Source organism: Periplaneta americana, chromosome 5 (genome assembly GCF_040183065.1).
Source record: "Periplaneta americana isolate PAMFEO1 chromosome 5, P.americana_PAMFEO1_priV1, whole genome shotgun sequence".
NCBI classification, from domain to species: Eukaryota; Metazoa; Arthropoda; class Insecta; order Blattodea; family Blattidae; genus Periplaneta; species Periplaneta americana.
The window spans coordinates 141709572-141723992 of NC_091121.1; positions in this window are offsets into that span (position 1 = coordinate 141709572).

Here is a 14421-nt window from a genome sequence, read left to right on the forward strand (position 1 = left end):
GTCTGTATGTAACATAACTATCACATAAAACACAATAAATCTGTACAATTAAACAGTTTATAAGCACTATCAAATCCTTATCAAAATGCAAGAAATAGATAACTCAATTTCTTATACTGAAAAACTGAAAAAAAAGAACAGAAAAGTTCTTATATTGGTTGAACTCAACACTGGTTACAATGAACACAAATAACTCTTATTTATTTTATGGCAATAGGGTATATCTTTTATCAGATAATATTGTTTTGTACGATGAAAAACACATGAAGTTGCAAAAAGAGGAGAATTTAAATAAATAGACGACAAAATTGATCGTTTAAACCCTCTAGAAAAATAATTTAAATGTATATTCTTTACCCGACATAATTAGGAACATTAAATCCAGACGTTTGAGATGGGCAGGGCATGTAGCACATATGGGCGAACCCAGAAATGCACATAGAGTATTAGTTGGGAGGCCGGAGGAAAAAAGACCTTTAGGGAGGCTGAGACGTAGATGGGAAAATAATATTAAAATGGATTTGAGGGAGGTGGGATATATTTACAGAGAATGGATTAATCTTCCTCGGGATAGGGACCAGTGGCGGGCTTATGTGAGGACGGCAATGAACCTCCGGGTTCCTTAAAAGCAAGCAAGTTAGTAAGTAAGTAAGTAAGTAAGTATATAAATAGGTATTGCAACACTGAAAAGACTTTCACTGGACTTAAAAGTATGGGCAAATTGGTACAAGAATCCCTTAGTTCAGTGGTCGTCAACACTAGCTGAAATGGTTAAAGGGTAAGCGGGGCCGTCCCGTGTTCTCCGTCGTGCAGCATGAAGAGGTAGAGAACATACCCTCCAACAGCTACGATTGCAGCATAGTGCAGTGTGTTCTCCGCGGGTAACAGACGCTAGCCCCAGGGTCCTCTGAACTGATGACCGCTGCCTTAGTTTATATTGAATTCTCAAATTTATTGACGCTACGAGTTGAGTTATTTTAAAGAGTAACTTGTAGATTTCATTTTCCCTTGAGAATCCCGGAATGTTGGTGGAATGGCTGGGTTAGGTTTATCAGATGTTTCCTGAAAAACATCTCTATTATGTTCCTATGAAAACTTATGGAAACCCGGCCTAACATTTTTAAAATGCTGAAAAGAAGTAAAGAAAGATATTCATTAGCAGAATTTTCAGTGATAATTTTTAACTTAACATTACGTAAAATTGAAGTTTTATTAGCTAAACCGCCCTTTGTGATCAACTAAGGCAGACAGCTTTAAAGTTTCACGACTGCCACAATTGTTGGTTTGAATCTCACCTAAGGCAAGGATGTTCTGTGTTGTGTTAAAAGGAGACTCGACATCGTGTTGAGCCCTAGATCATATATACAGGGACATCACTTTATTTTTACCAACATTTTTAACATTAACCTGACTATACTCGGAAACACTGTTGCCCCCTTCCATTATAGGAGTTTGATGTTGCTAGTGCAATATGTAAACAATTCATTTTACTAGCTATAGGAGGAGAGAAAAGTAGTGTATCCATTTATGTTGTAGGGAAATACGTTATTATGATTTTCAATTTGATCATCACTTTTATGCAATTTATCAAAATACAGTGGAGTAGTAACTTTTTTTTTTTTTAACTCAACTTTTCAGGCGGCTATGTTCGTTATGTAATGTCTCTTTTATTTAGCATATTAATTATTGGTGTTAACATACAATATAGAGAGTGCATTTAAATTGAGGGCTCATAAGTAAAGGGCTGTAAGTGCACTTAAGTTAATTTTTTAGAAAATGGGGTTTAAATATTTAAGCTTTCGTAAAATCGGTGAAATTTTTATTTAAATTGTAATGTGTGATGCGATTAAAATATCCCTTTGCCACTAAAATTTGAGATACTTTTGCTTACACTGGATGCACTTAACTCATGTTATTACAAATGCCACTAGCATTCCTTTGCTTCTAGCCACCTCAATTCAAAATAAGCTAATCTGAATTTTTAAACAAGTTGCTGAAAATGGTTGCCGTTCATTACAATGTAGGCTTCAATTCTTTACGCATATTATTAAAAACATTTTGAAGCATATTCTCTGAAATTGAATTTATCGTTTCTAGAATATAATTTTTTAGTACGATATTAATATAGGTTCTTTCTTCTATAGAAAACGCATCCATATTTCTGAAACACACTATACACTGCAGTGTTTACTTCACTGCTTGAAGACTTTGAATGCAACAGCGGCCGTAAGTTTGTGTATCTGACGGGAGCAAGGACATTAGTTAAGGGGTAGGAGTGAAGTACATTCAGAAATGCAGGTACAATAAAAATGCAAGTAAAAATAAAATGATGTCCTTGTATAACAGATAGCTCATCCCTATGTTAAAATCGGTATAGCACTTTGAAGAGATCAACCGCCAGGATCGCCATCCGTCCGCCGTAAACGAAAACGAGATGGCAGTACAATGCATAATCTGAAAGGACAAATGAAAATCGTAGATGATTAAAATGGCTACTATAGATCAACAGCGAGCACAATGTGTGCTTTGGTATGCTAAATTTGAGTGTGTTGAAAGAGTACAAAGGGAATTTCGACGTGACTAAGGTGTGCGTAATGTATCTAAATACGATTCCATAATGTTGTAGTATCGAACATTTGTAGAAACATGTTCTGTGTTAAAAAACAAGCTGCTATCTCTTGGTTTGGACCCAAAACTCCCGAGATCTAACCCCCTTTTGACTTCTTCGTGTGGGGTTTTCTTAAAGACATTGTCTATTCACAGAAACCCAGGGACATTGATGATCTGAGAGTAAAAATTACTCAAGCTTTTCAGCAAATCACCCCTCCTATGTTACAACAGACATGGGCTGAATTGCATCACCGTTATGAGTTGTGCAGAGTGTGCAATGGGGGTCATGTGGAGCTCTGAGGAATCTCCCATCTTTCAGTGTTGTATGCACAAAGTTTCAACTAATAAAGTTCAGTAGTAAATGTTTTACAGTGTTTTTATTTTATACATACCCAAACGGATCACCCTGTATATCTTTATTAGAGGATATTAATGTTGTGTTGTCTGCAAGTAGAATAGACCGACATCTGATATTACTTCGTAAATCATTTCTCATGATCAAGAATAAAAACAGACCAAGAACAGATTCTTGAGGAACTCCTCTGTTCTTGTTGGAAACTTCAGAAAATTTACTATTAAAATGGACTATTTGATAACGATATGACTAATTCGATTTAATTAAATCTAACTCGATTCCATTAATACCGTAAATTTGTAATTTTAGCAGTAAGTATAAGTAGCCTAATCATGCGAAAAACAATCGAAAGCTTTGGAAAGATCACGCCAGACAGCTACCGTATCACCACAGTCTAGTATATACAGCCACGAAGCTTGAGTTGATGAGGGTACTAAAAATAATAGACTGTGCCGGTACTGTTTCACATTGTAAGTGATTAGACGATAGTAGCGATCCTAGTGGTTAGCAACTATCTATGGATGCATACTCCCTACGTATTGAGCTTCGTGACTATATACTAGACTGTTGTTTTACTATGAACTTCAAACTTTGAAATTACATGTGACAAGATTGTGTACTCCACCTAGAGTGGAATGGACTCTTCTAAAACTAAACAGACTACTGCATAGATTATTTTTAAAAAATTCCGTTAATTGATCATTCATATATTTTCAATATTAGTTCGATTGCTCTTTTTGTAGAATGTTATGTTAATGTCAACAATATCATTACAGTACTAGGTATTATTGGGGATTTCATGCTGTCGTCCCAAATGAACGCGAGAATTAAGCTGATTACACTGTACAGTGTCACATGATTTTAATGAACGCACTATTTTTTGCAGACATTTGAATCTCTGTGTTTCTACTGAATTCTGCGTTTTCATTATTTTTATAAATTTCACAATTCCCGTCCCAGACGTTGATAACTCTTATTAATCTGTGATTGGTAGCGAGGTCTGTGGAATTAATCACCGTATCAATATGCCCTGACTCCTTTACTTGCAAATTTTAAAATATAAAAATGCTGGAATTTTGAGTGCAGTTGGGTTTTTTAAGTGTACATGTAAATTTCTTAAAGTTGTCAAGATCTAATACCTAAAATAAACTAATCAATCACATAATGAATAGTAGAGACTTCGGAGTAAAAGCAAAACTTAACTGCAATGAATGTCCACCGAACAATTGTAGAGGATCATTCTAAACTGGCCTAAATCCAAATGAAAAGTTACGAGACAAATGAGAAAAAAGTATAAAATAGATTTGACTCCCTTAGCTCCATAAAAAAAAGCATATGCAGACACTAAGTCAAGTCTTAGGAGCGTCTGTTAAATAAACTTACATAGTTATATATAAGTTTCAAAAGGATAAATTAAAACGTGAATAAAGCAAATTAGAATCTTAAAAAAAGGACTTCGAACACTTTGGAATCCACCTCTTCAATTTAATAAACAAATTGAAGAGTCCACTGCAAAAATGATGGATGTCACTTTCTTGTAGAAAATGAACCAAGACTGTCAATGCATAGCTTAAGAGATATAGAATGTACATAGAGAGTTATATGGCATTAACACTGATAGTCATTGTCCAGTAATGATCGGAAAATCACAGTTAAGCTTTGAGCGCTAAGCATTTCAAACTTTCAATTGCTTCTCCTGCAAAATGTATTCCAAATGACATCCATCATTCTTACAGTGGACTCTTCAATTACAAGTAGAATTTGTTAATTTTTATTGTTGCAGAAAATTAAATTACAATTTCATCCATTAAAAATTATGTCCGTCTATATTAAAGTAACATAATTACTTTTCTTTGACATAAAAATAGTAAGATGAAAACTTGCACTTTTAAATTAATCTATTCTATTGAACTTGAAAATAATACATCACCTTTCAACCCATGAGCACAAGCCAATAAGTAATAATTATAAATGGGATTTTTAGGTTTTTAGCTATCGTTTTCCTTAACCTCCTGAGTCCTGAGAGTGTAGTATGTTATACTATACTTCAAATATGATGATATAAAATGTAGGTGCAGAGACCCGAAGTATAGTTTATTATACCTGTATTTATGCCATAACTGTAACTTGCAGAAATGTTTCAGCGTTTTCCCTCATGTTTTTACACATATCGGCATACAAATATTAACTTAAAAAAATAATAGCAATAATAGAAAAATAAAAAGGAGGGATTGAATACATATACACAATCAGTATTAACTTAAAAAACCAATAATAAAAATAAATATAATAATAAAAAAGAGAGATTGAATACATAATCACAAACAGGAAAATACATTCTAGTATACAAGTATTAACTTAAAAAAAGAGTTAATATATATGAATATAATCTCACAACTAAAGAAATAGTACAATTAATATGATCAGCACAGCACGTGTTACATTGAGACAATGACAATTACCTAGATATTAGTGTTAATGGAAAAATAAAGTAATGAATCTATAAAATAGTAATAATAATAATAATAATAATAATAATAATAATTATTATTATTATTATTATTATTATTATTATTATACGTAAAAAACTAATTCTGTGCGTTTAAAATATTTCTAATCAACCTAATTTTAAACAACTGAGGACTAAAACTACCCCTGATTTCGAGCGGCAGCGAATTCCATGAGCGGGCCATGGCTATTGAGAAAGAACTTGAGTATAGAGATGTCTTATGACGTGGTATTGATAGCAACAGATTGTGCTGTGAACGTGTATTACGATTATGATGTGAAGCTAGGAGAGTAAACCGAGAGTATGGTATACTAACCATATTACATACATGATTATGATATAAGATGTATGTGCGGCGAAGTACAGTATAATATACCTGCATTTGTGCCCTAACTGTAACCTGCAGAAATTTTTCAGCATTTTTCCTCATGCCAGTGACTTTAATTCTTTTTAAAGGACTCAGGAGGTTATTAGCCTATAAGGTCTATCAGTAACTATTACATATATTATATGCCTCCTCTTACAATAATGAAATGTTATAATGCCTGTAAGCACCTATTTTCACGTTACGACCTATTTTCGCTTTAAATCATATTTAAATCGTATTTCCCTCCCCCCCAAAACAACCCGTAAGAATTTAAAATATTAACAATATTAATCATCGAAGACGGAATTGATGTGGGACCGACATAAGCCACAGGCTGACAATAAATTATATTGCAGTAGTCAGGTATAGCTGACGCCAGGGTTTTTGGCGCGTGTCCTTGAGTACAGTGCACAGTCTGCGAGCATCTATTGATGTGTAACTGAAAATGGTACCACCTCCTATACACGTCACTTCAGCAATCTGCCAATCACAGCTGTCAGTCTTGCTGCCCAGACTGCGGCAAAAGTAAGATACTCGCACTTAACTTTCCTGCGGTGTGTCCATGAGTACAATGTCCAGTCAGTGAGTTTCTGTTGCCACTGCAGCTGAGAATGGTACCTCCTCCTAAATACGCGTCACATCAACAATCTACCAATCACAAGTGCCAGCTTTATCGCCTATAAATTGCTACAAAAGTTAGACACTCGCACTTAAGTTTCCCATTACTTATTTCACATGCCAAAATCGGTGGCGCGCCCTATAAACGGGCACGGCAGTCTTTGTAGGCAGAAAAGTGTCGGTCCTTTTATTTATGGCGGTAGCGGCAGCCAGATCAAAATACCTTGTCAACAGTAGTTATCCACGCAAAATCCATTGTGAAAAGTTTAAGACTTCCTTCGCACATCTCCGAAACAGTTCTAGCTAGACAGTCTAGGAAAGTGCCTCATAATTTTGTTATTTGTGATTCTGTGCTTGTGCTACAAAATGTCGAAACTGAAAACTTCCAAAAGTGTATTAATAAGACAATGGATTTCAGAATTCCAGTGTTTTGCGACAGATGGGAAAGTGGTTTTGTATCAGGCCAGTAATAAAGAGGTAAATGTAATTTTTATTATAAAAATAACTTTTTTCTTATCTATGTACGAATATGGACCTAATTTTTAATTTCATAAAACTACTTGGCTCGTGTTTATGTAAGTCTACACGTTTATTTAGTACGCGGCCATACAAACGTAGATTAGAATATAAGAACGTTTTCGGTAAGACCCCTACACCACATGGTACTAACTTAAATGCACATTACAAGTTTCATCCAACAGTGAAATAACATTCTAAAACTATAATCCGTTTCATTTTTGCAATTTTAAATTTATTGCAGTTTCAGCAATTGTTTTAAACTACGTAAAGATTAATTTTTGGTCCTACAGAATATATATGTTATGGTGACAATGGTTATTATTACAGCAGAAAAATTCGCTCCGGTGCCGGGGATCGAACCCGGGTCCTCGGTTCTACGTACCAAGTGCTCTAACCACTGAGCTACGCCGAAGTTCAATCCACAGCACCAGATCGAATCCCCCTCCTCTAGTATTTTTTTCCCTTTGCGGCCTGACTCCAAGTTCGACATATATGTTGACATATATTAAGTCAACTGTCATTATACAAATAGCGCACTCAATTGAGTGATTTGGTGGCCTGGATTCAATCCCCGGCGCCGGAGCGAATTTTTCTCCTCTACTAATAATTGTTGTCACCATAAGAGATATATTCTGTAGGACCAAAAATTAATCTTTATGTAGATTCTTCGCCCAATAGTGCTTATTACTGTGGAATCCCGGCCACCAAATCACTCAATTGACTGCGCTCCTTGTATAATGGCAGTTGACTTAATATGTCAACATATACGTCGAACTTGGAGTCAGGCCACAAAGGGAAAAACACTAGAGGAGTGGGATTCGATCGGGTGCTGTGGATTGAACTTCGGGGTAGCTCAGTGGTTAGAGCACTTGCTACGTAGAACCAATGACCCGGGTTCGATCCCCGGCGCGGGAGCGAATTTTTCTCCTCTAATAATTATTGTTTTAAAGCCTATAACTATTTCTCAAGCATTACCAATATTGCCATTTCTCTATTTTTAAATATATAATTTTTTTCTACTTATATTCCTTACTATGCATTTTCATAAATGTTACTGCACCTATTTTAAAACAATAAAACGTATTTTACATGTTTCCAACCTACATAGGCATCATTTTCATTTGATTTAGACATCTAAAACTCAATTTTTAAGGGCCTAATGATCCGATGTCTAGTAATAACGTATTATGTAGCCCTGTAATTTTATGTACAGTATGTAAACAAAACATAACTTTCATTGACCTCTTATGATCACTAACAATTAAATTATAGGCCTACTTATTAGTATTAGAAAAAGAAATATGAAAGGATAAGAAATGTTAAAAATTTAATAACAGATTAATGTATTTTCGAAAATGTTAATAATTTTGAATAACTGTGTGCCATAGTTAATATTAATAGCAAAGTGAGGGAAGAAATAAACAGGAGAAATATTAAAGAAGATAGAGCTTATTGTATTAATTTGAAATTACTTAAATTTCAGCTACTATATCTCGCAAAACTAAACCAAGAATCTACAAGACCTTGATTATACCGGCAGCAGCATATGGTTCTGAGACATGGAACTTGCTGAGTAGTGACTGTAATAAACTTAGAGTGCTTGAAATGATAATAATAAGAATTTATGATGCAATATGGGACCACGTGGACTGGAGAATAAGGAACAAAAGAGAAATAAATGAAGTCCAGGAAAACGAAGATACTGTCCGATTTATAAAATCAAAGAGACTACAGACTACGATGGCTAGGTCACACTGAAAGAATGACTGTTACAAGAACAGTTAAAGTTATGTATAAAACCAAAATAGAAGGAAGACGAACTGGAAGACCAAAAAATCGATGGACTGATGTAGTGGAAGCTGATTTGAAAACCATGAATGTACGTCCATGGAGGTCAGTTGCCCAGAATCGAGACCGGAAAACTGTTGTTGTAGAGGCCAAGGCTCATCCCGAGCTGTAGCGCGAGATGAAGAAGAAGAAGAAGAAGAAGAAGAAGAAGAAGAAGAAGAAGGAGTGGAAAAAGACCCTTTCCCATAAAAAAATGCATTTCAAAGCAACAAATGTAACTTTAGGGTAATTGAATGTTAGAGCACGTATGTTTCAGTGATATTAACTCCACTAGAAATATCTTTTTGTTCCAAAAATAAGTTTCTGAATGCAGTGTATTCTACACTTAATCAGAGCTTTGATATCTCAGAAGGACAGACAGACAGACAGACAGAAAGAAAGAAAGAAAGAAAGAAAGAAAGAAAGAAAGAAAGAAAGAAAGAAGAAAGGGAAGAAGAAAGGAACGAAGAAAGAAAGAAAGAAAAATGAAAGGGAGGAAGAAAGGAAGGAAGGAAGAAAGAAAGAAAATGGAAAGACAGAAAGAAAGGTAGGAAGAAAGAGAGAAAGAAAGAAAAGAAAGAAGAAAGAAAGAAAGGCAGAGAGAAGGAAAGAAAGAAAGAAAGATAGAAAGAAAGAAAGAAAAAAGAAAGGGAGAAAGAAAGGAAGAAAGAAAGAAGGAAAGAAAGATAGATAGATAGAAGGAAAGATAGAAAGAAAGAAAGGAAGAAAGAAAGAAAGAAAGAAAGAAAAAGAAAGGGACGAAGGAAGGAAGAAAGAAAGAAAGAAAGAAAGAAAAAAGAAAGGTAGGAAGAAAGGAAGGAAGAAAGAAAGAAAGAAAAGAAAGTAGAAAAACAGAAAGAAGAAAGAGAGAAAGAAAATAAAGAAGAAAGAAAGGAAAGAAAGAAGAAAGAAAGAGAGAAAGAAAGATAGAAAGAAAAAAGAAAGGGAGGAAGAAAGGAAGTAGGGAAGAAAGGAAGGAGGAAAGACAGAAAGAAAGAAAGAAGAAACCAAGAAAAGAAAGAAGAAAGAAAGAGAGAGAAAGAAGAATGAAAGAGAGAGAAAGAAGAATGAAAGAGAGAGAAAGAAGAAAGAAAGAGAGAGAAAGAAGAAAGAAAGAGAGAGAAAGAAGAAAGAAAGAGAAAGAAGAAAGAGACAGAAAGAAAGAAAGAAGAAAGAAAGAAAGCAAGATAGAAAGAAACAAAAAAGAAAGGGAGGAAGAAAGGAAGGAACAAAGAAAGAAAAGAAAGTAGAAAGACAGAAAGAAGACAGAAAGAAAGGAAGAAAGAGAGAAAGGAAGAAAAGAAAGTGAGAAAGGAAGAAAAGAAAGTGAGAAAGGAAGAAAAGAAAGTGAGAAAGAAAGAAAAGAAAGAAGAAAGAAAGAAAAGAAAGAAGAAAGAAAGAAAGGAAAGAAAGATAGAAAGAAAGAAAGGAAAGAAAGAAAAAAAGAAAGAAAGGAAAGAAAGAAAAAAAGAAAGAAATGAAAGAAAGAAAAAAAGAAAGAAATGAAAGAAAGAAAGAAAGGAAGGAAAGAAAGAAAAAAGAAAGAAAGAAAGGAAAGAAAGAAAGAAAGAAAAGAAAGAAAGAAAGAAAGAAAAGAAAGAAAGAAAAGAAAGAAAGAAAGAAAAGAAAGAAAGAAAAGAAAGAAAGAAAGAAAAGAAAGAAAGAAAAGAAAGAAAGGAGTTTTTAGACCTTACAGTGACGGTGATAACATTTTCAAAATTTACATACCTAATATTTTCTGGGTTGAAAAAATAATTTAAACTTATTACAAACAATGAACATGAATAGTGTGACTATTTCTCAATTTGTATGCAATGTCTAGAAGACTAAAATTTAAAAAAACTGTGTTATTTCTGTCTTCAATAGTAAATTGAAATCTATCATCAATCTAATTGCTAATCGTATTTTAACATAAATTATTAATTTGAATCTAATTGTTTAGTTATTTATTTTTCATACAGAAACATGACCATAGGGATATTCTCTACCTTCTAGATTCAAAATTGCATTATCGATAATATCAGAGTTTTGATGTAGGCCTACATAAACGACCTGTATTTTTTTTAAGCTATACATTTTCTCATGATCTATCTTTTCTAACTAGTCTGCAGTAGGTAAACATTTAGAAGTAAATTGTGAAAGAATATTTGAAATGCCTGTAGATATAATAGCAGATTCAAACCATCTATCCCAACAAGATATAACTCGTTCTGAATAAATATGGGGATTGATTCATCAGCATGGTTTTTATCTAGGCGTGTTATATTTCCCCGAACAAATGAAAACAGCGTTTGGTTTTCGAGACTAATGGATTGCTTTTACCCAAGTCTTTCTGTAGAATATTGCAAAAAAAACCACTATATTTATATGCCCAGCAAGTCATATGAAATAGATTATCCATCACAACCACTTCAATAAAAATATATGGAAACAGTTAATCATATAGCTAACAGAATCTGTATAAATACAGGTCTATTTGAAATTTTCGTAATCGATGGACTGAGTATCTAAAATGTTAAGGACATTTTTGAAAAGGTCCTTTTGTTTGCTAAGTCCAAAAATACACAATTTGAAAAGTAAGGTAAAGGATGATAGGTGTGCGCACCTAGTGTATTATTGTCTGTGAAATCTATAGTATTATAGATGAAATATTGAAAAATTGTTTAATGAATGACAGTATTATACGGATTATAAATTCAGCAGACTGACTTTACGAGAAGATAATATACAAATGAAATTCGATTTTCTTTTTAAAGATGGCAAATGCACACTCGTGCTCGTTCCACACTTACATTCCTTTCAGAATTCTAATCTTGCTAACTAAATTTATATATAATTCCGTCTTTCTACATTACATCTAACTCGTTATACTCTACAGGATCATTATTACTTTATCAAAATATCGCTATTAAATTTTAACTGATTATCTTAATTAAAATCCCTATACTAACATTCCTATTTAAAAACCTTTAACACTTCACACGGTTATACTCATTGCGATCTTTTTTCTACCTAATACACGTCATTATAATAATCTTATTAAATCTTGACATGAGTATCTAGTTCAGTTTAGTTTGATCATTCATTTATTAACCACAATTAACACTGAGAAAAAAAATAACTATAGAAAATTGTAAATACTATCTCTAAGATCATCTTTCATAAACTTCACATCACTTTCTACGATTTACTTCTTTGCAATAAACTTCAATCGGAACTATATTTATTAACTAGCCACTTTTTAATTTCTCAACCCCTTTTTCAATTTTATAACTTCCTAACTGATCTCTATCACACTAAACACGATTTATGACATTAAATCACTAAACTTCCTGTTGGTGAAGAATTAGACGTCAAGGGTTTCTTCAAGGGCTGGTGCTGCTTGCATTTTCTGCGAATATATATTTTCTGAAGATATTATTTAAGAACTGTGGATACACTATTCATCAGTCTCGCTGGGGATGACAGAGATATTTTTTATATTTGCGATCTTCATAAAAAAGAGAGGTTGTCGATGTTTTTTTTAATTTATCTGAACTGATACATGATTTCTAAATGTAATTAACATTATTTCAGTTTATGCACAGCTCATGCATTGTGTCCAAACACTCTCCCCACTCCTCCTATAAAGCTGCGCACGAGATCGGATGAATCTACTTACGAATTATAGCGGAATGGGTTAGCCTTTGCCTTGAACTCGGTAGACACACGCCAGACCTTCCCTTATACTCCTACCCCTTCCAAAGAAACGTTGTTCCCCTACTGCGCATCGCGAGTGTCTTGACAAAATACATGAGCTGTACACCTGCTGAATGAATAAATGTTAACAATTTCCTATATTGTAAATGTTTTTCTTTTTCATGTTCCCCAGTTCTGTCAGTTTTGGAGCTCAATATCTCAGATGCAGCTTTTGCTTCGTATCAAAAAATGCAGTTTACATACATAGGCCTAATATTAAGGGGAGAGGATGGTATTTTTTAAAACGTTTTTCCTATTTTGTGTAAAATATTAATTTTTTATATGTAGAGAGCTCATAGCTGTAGGAACTCAACCAAATATAAATATTTTGAAAAAATTATTTGGGGACCCAAATTTGAAAAAATATACTCAATGCAGGATTGTACTAAAACCGATAGGATAAACATTGGTAATTTCGTGGCAGTGGTTATTTCGTGATACTTTTTCTTTGCTCTTTTGTGAACTAACCAATGGTGTTACGAGATCCAAATTTCCGCCAAGGGATTGCATATGTTGTCCAGTTTCAAGAAACATACAGCTAAGCTTTGTGTGACTATTGTAGTTGCTTCAGTGAGCTTTTATGTTTGGAGAGAGCAAGTTTGCGTCGACTTCTCAGGCGTACAAATTTTGTGGATGTTTGTAATTACATTACAGGCTTATTACTAAAGATAAGCATATGATATTTGGTACAAAGATTTATTGTATCTTCATGAAATTTTAGGAAATGCTTTTGGAATTTTAGATACATCTGTAGTCGCCATATAGGCTTAGCTTTACTGATAGAAATCTTAGCTGTTTGAGGCGCAATTTTGTTGAGCATTAAGTGTCACATTTTATACTATTTAAAAAATTGTATTACAATAGGAATTTTAGAAATCTGAAGACAAGATGTGACAACAAAAAAGAAAACGGGGACGCAATGGGTTCAGTGTAGCTTCTGTTTGAATTGTTATCATGCTAAGTGTCAATGATAAGTGTTAGATGACTTACTTGCAAGAATTATGACAGAAGATGGAACATAGCTCCACCATTTTGGACCGGAGACAGAGGCAGACAATGGAGTGGCATCATGCAAATTCACCAAAGAAATAGAAATTCAAAAGTACACCTTCGGCAGGAAACGTTATGGCTACTGTGTTTTTTCGATTCAGAAGGACTCTTGCTTGTGGACATCATGCCACACGGAACTACCATTAATTCTGACGGGTATGTTGCAAATCTCAAGAAACTTCTAGTTCGACTGAGTCGTGTTCGACGACATCGGGAGAAGCTGGATGCACGACAACGCACAGCTATATGTCAGTCAAAGACCACAGACCAGATAAGAAAATTCGGATAGACAACACTGAAACAACCGCCTTACAGTCCTGAACTGGCACCGTACGATTACCATCTCTTTCGTAAACTGAAGGATCCCTTCGCGGAACGAGGTTAGAAGATGACTCCCTTGTGCACGCTGCTAAAGAGTGGCTCAGACGTGTTGGTCAGACTTTTACCGTGCTGGTCTACAGGCCCTCGTTCCTCTGTTACGTAAGGCAGTTGAAAGGGACGGGGATTATATGGAAAAGTGACATTTTGTTCTTAAAGTATGCATCTACATTCTGTGAAAATAGCAAAGCTGTAGGATAAAAATATAATTTTTAAACAAACGTTATGCTTTACTTTTGGAGTTACCCTAGTAACATAGGCTATAGTAAAGTCCGTAATAAAAGTGTTCACCCTTTCAGGGTAAAGAAGATCCCTTTTCAATTTCAATTTTTACTTTGATTTCATTCTTATTATGTGTTGATATGTATTTCTGTTTTCGTGCTATGAATATTAGACGGAATTACTATGTTTGAAGTCTTGTAACAATAAATGAGAATTTTATTTGACTTT